Source organism: Triticum aestivum, chromosome 4A (genome assembly GCF_018294505.1).
Source record: "Triticum aestivum cultivar Chinese Spring chromosome 4A, IWGSC CS RefSeq v2.1, whole genome shotgun sequence".
NCBI classification, from domain to species: domain Eukaryota; kingdom Viridiplantae; phylum Streptophyta; class Magnoliopsida; order Poales; family Poaceae; genus Triticum; species Triticum aestivum.
Genome location: NC_057803.1, coordinates 539,002,530 through 539,007,543, shown reverse-complemented (window position 1 = coordinate 539,007,543; position 5,014 = coordinate 539,002,530).

Genomic DNA, 5,014 nt, shown 5'->3' with positions numbered 1-5,014 from the left:
GCTGATACTTGTGATAAATGGTATCATTCCAAACTCTTCATTAGAAGGAGAAACTTGAGTCGACAAGGAATAAAATTAAGCAAAGATGCAAGCAAGACCGCCGTGTGAACACAAGTCATTGCTTGTGACCCTAATGTTGGATTGCCGGTTTGTCATCCTCCAATTCATGTTCATCAATCTCCGAAAGGAAGGTGAATGCCTTTGTGTCATGTCTCTGTTCTAGCGAACTTCCCTGTTGACTTTGTCTCGGGCTTTGAGAGCCAGCTCAAGGTCGTATACCAACAATACTACGAAATAGCTCATTTGCCGATGCCATAAGAGTTGCTTTTGTACAGCTCCTCCAGAAATTACTACAAGGGTGATTTACATCCACCAGAGAAGTCGACATCGTCAACATGTAAAAAGTCCCAATTCCTCCTATTCACACATATATTGTGGTTAACTGGCTACGTTCCATGGAAAATGAACGACGTACATGTAACTTCCACTTTAGCTCTATCTCTCATGTCCCTTTAGTTCTTGCTCATTTTCCATGGTAAAGAACTTATATAAGAGCTGGACCCCCAGTGTTGGGGTAAAATGATGGTTGAGCACAATTCAATGCGCCACAAATGTTGCATCGACAGATGGCAACAACTATATCTAAGAAGAGCTTGTGTAGCATCAGCTAGTGCTGCCAAGTAGAAATGGTTCTCGCCTAGTACAAATCTTAGCTTTAAAGCCGGTTTTCACCGGAATCAATTCAACTGACACTAGTATAACGACCATCCGCTGCAACAATAGTTATTAGGAAAATTCCATTTCTGCCCTACCTCGATCCCACTACTCACATTTACCCATAATTCTTGAGGTCGTATTCTCGACAATTTTTACCCCTCTGTCCATATGTCACTTACGTGGGACCCGCTTGAAGAAAAAAAACTCTCCCACCCGCTCTTTCTCATTCACACGTGGGACCCAACCAAAAAAGCAAAATGAAAACTCTCAATTTCTCAAGGGCCCACATGTCACTGTTTTATTTCTCAAGGAGTATTTACTAAATTATTTGAGGGGTGGACCCACTGGAGAGCATTTGTAAATTAGGTAGTTAAGAACTAATATAATTACCAAGGCCCAAGCCGACCAGCCAATCTACACACGGACGTTTGAACTCCCGAGAGCACATCGATGACGCACAAGATGGCGCGAGAGCACAAGGGGAGGGGGCTGTGAGGGGCACATGAGTTCGCTGCAACAACAATGCTCAACAAGAACATCCCTTAACTACGGGGTGTTCAGAGACCATGACAACAGCAAGCTCTTGTGGCGACGAGCGACGGTGTTAGGCATGGAGGACCTACGAGCGTGGGGAGGCTCGAGGAATGGGGAAAATGCCCGAGGGTGCACTAGAAACCAGAGGACACGCTCAAAAGAGGCAGGGGAGAAGGGTCGTGATGACTTAGTTGTCCAGAGCGGATGGTGGAGCGGGTGTTCGCGAGGATGGTGGCTAGAGAGGAAGGTGGTGAGGAATCCTATGGGTGTAGAAGCATCATTGGTCGACGAGAAATCCAAGGGAAAGTGTCTTGGTAGCACGGATGGACGTAGGCAATGCATACCCAATAATTTTTGCAAAATAGTTTCGGTATAAGCATCTGTATAGTTGAAAAGAACGATTCAGCGCCACTTAGGAGATTATTGAGTTGGTACGTTGCTAGTACACTGCTACTAGGCCTTATGCTTCACGCTTAATGCTGGCCCATTGATCGAAGTCGATGAGACAGTCAGACAACTAGCTCTATGAGCCACCGGGCCAGCGCCTCGAGCGTACGATTCCTCCGTCGCATAGCGAATCTGGGGCATCACCACGCCGCATGCCCATAGCCTGCATCAGCCATCGGAAGGAACCGCCACATTATTTTTCGGCCATCGCGGATGGGACCCCTATTTCGTGACCTGCGCGCTAGGGATCGAGAGAACTTGCAGTCACACAACTCTCCCTTGTGCCCTTTTGGGCCGGCCCATGTATGGGGCGGGATGCCCACCTTTTTCTCATCTTGTTTTGTTTTTTCTATGGTTTTACTTTCAAAACAAATCAGGATTTTTAAAAACTTCTGAATTTCAAAATTAATTGTAAATTATGAAAAACAATGTGTAAAAATCATAAAATGACCACGAATTCAAAAAAATTCATGGTTTTGAAAAATATTCGGGAAATCCTAATATGTGCACCATTTTGAAAAATGTCTGCATATAAAAAAAATGACAAATGCTCACATATTCAGAAGTTGTTCGTCTATTTCAAAAACATTCACAAATTCAAAGAATGATCCTAAATTTCTAGAATATGTCCATGAATTTCTAAAAAAAATGATCACAATATTAAAAAATATTCAGGAATTTATATTATTGTTCCCCAATTAAGAAATGTCCACAAAATTCAAAAAATGTTCACTGATTCGAAAATTATTCTTGAACTCAAAAAAATGTTCGTCAAAAACAAAAATGTTCCAGAATTTCACAAATTATTCCCAAATTTCCAAAGATGTTCGCCGGTTCAAAACAATTCCCCTATTCCAAAAAATGTACATGAATTTGAAAAAATATTCACGATTAAAAAAATATCATGTATTTAAAATGCTCAAGTATTTAGAAGATGTTCGTAAAATGAAAATCAAAAGAAAAAAATGGAAAAAGAAAATGGAGAAAAGGAAGAAAGAAAAAGGAAAAGTAAAAAGGAAAAATCCAAATGAAAAAAAAAACGGTTCAGGGAAAGTTTTAGAACCTTCCCAAAACTAGTGGAGATGAATTCCGGTAATGGGCCAAATAGGAGAGACGGTCGTGGACCACCGTCTCTCGCCAATGGGTCTCCTTCGCATCTTTTTTAGGGGTAATCGACCTCCTTCACCTGCCCACGTTCTCCTTCACAGTATGCACTCGGCACATCTATCATCTAGCAGACAGGTGGCAACGAGGGCGTGCGCAATTTGCCCATCGTCTGTTTGTTTCTTGTGAGTGTTTAATCTTTATTTCTTCAAATTGTTGGTAAAGAATAAGGATTATCTTTATTCCCTAAGTTTGTTTTAATCAATCTATTGTAGCATCCAATCAATTTTGAGAGTGGTTTGCACTGCCTCGCTATAAACTTGTGAAGAAGTGCAAGAAAAAGAAGGTGAATTTTAATATTTTATCCATCTAAATTTCGGAATTATGAACTTTTGAATTTGTAAGATTGTCTATGATACTACCATCTTATTATCTTACTTGTATATTTTTTATTTGTATAGGTGTGAAAAGTGAAGAACAAGTGCGGTGATTTGAAGCGTTTGAGGAACATAACTTCAAAGGCGTTGAAGATAAGTTCGACATCAATACCAACACCGGTATTTGTCGACTATGAAAGCCAAAGAATAATTTATAGTTTCATTGGTATTATTATGAACTTCTTCGTGCATACATAGTTGTGCAGCGAAACCAAAATTTGACTCTGCATATCTATGTCGTAAATGGCTCCGCCACTGTACATGATGCCAATTCCTCAAGACTAATAAGTCCAAGCTAGGCTTAGTCTAATTCTTGATGATGCTCAATAGCGTTATTCGACTTAGGTGAGTTTTCCTCATCTATGATTGATTCAAAAGCAGTGCAAGAAGGGATGCTCACTTCTTTACACTTGGAAGTTTTTCTCTCAAGAAACCATGCTATTTACGAGGTAGGGGTCTACTTATAGATGTGGTCCCCAACTAGGTGCCAATATGAACGCTGGAGGGGATGCACACACCAACTGACCGGAGACAGCTGTCACAACGGTCATAAATTTGAACTCTCAAATTCCTTAGGCTAATCATAGTGAGAGTAACTTAGGTAGTAACATAGCACACTTTAAGAAAATTTTGCTTATGTGGCATGTAGTTAATGAGGAGATAGGTGTTTAGAGTAACATAATATGTTAACATAGCGGTTCCCGAGAAAGTATGAGTCTACAAGTTAATAAATGAGGCCATCTATGATACTACTATTATGTTACTTTGCACCATGAAGGTAGATACTTAGACTAGTCTCATATGCATGACACTAGTATAAATTACTCCCCACTATGACCAGCCTTAAGTTTCTAAGAACCTAACGAAAAGTTGGTTTCCTAACTCACGAGTGAGGAATCTAACTCAAGTGTTCCAAAGAATCTAGAAGGCTCATTTGGAAGGAGATTTCCAAGTCTTCACTTAGACCCTGTTTGTTTGGGCTTTTGCTTCTGCTTTTGCAGCTTTTTCATTTTGGTCAAAAAGCCATAAAAGCTTCTAAATAGGTGTTTTTGGAGCCCAAATAGGTTATATTGATTCATCATAAGCCAAAAAAGCTCCAAAAACACCTACTTAAAAGCTTTTATGGCTTTTTGGCCAAAGTGAAATAGTTGTAAAAGTAGAAGCAAAATCCCAAACAAACAGGGTCTTATAAGTGTATACTAGTAGAATGCCCGTGCGTTGCCACGGGCATTTAAAACATTTTGCTAGAATTATACAAAGATAATGCATATTAAATTTTATCTGTGGAGACAATATAACACGGGCACCATTGGATAATAATTGACGCCCACTCACTTGCCATTATTAAGTACAAAGGTTATGCGATTTGTTTTACACCATCATGCAAGAACATATCATCATGGTTTTCTTAGGGCAGTCATGATTGATTCGATGACTGTAATATATCTAGGGGTACAAACAAAGTTTACCATCATGATACAAAAATGAGCCAAATTGGAATATAAAATGAGCCAAATTTGTTCAACGAAAAACATTTACCAGGACGAAGTAAAGACCGATAATAACATTGGAAAAATACCTTGTGCGATGACTTTTTTTTGGTTTGTTACACGATATCAGTACTTGCACATCATTATGTTGGAAAAATCTTTGAAACTTTCAACCCCTTCCAACGACGTCGCCTCGGAACTTTTGTCGATGGATTATTTTTAAACATTGCCAGAATAGATCTCTATTTCTCCCATGTTCTGCAGCAATAATCATATAATGCACCT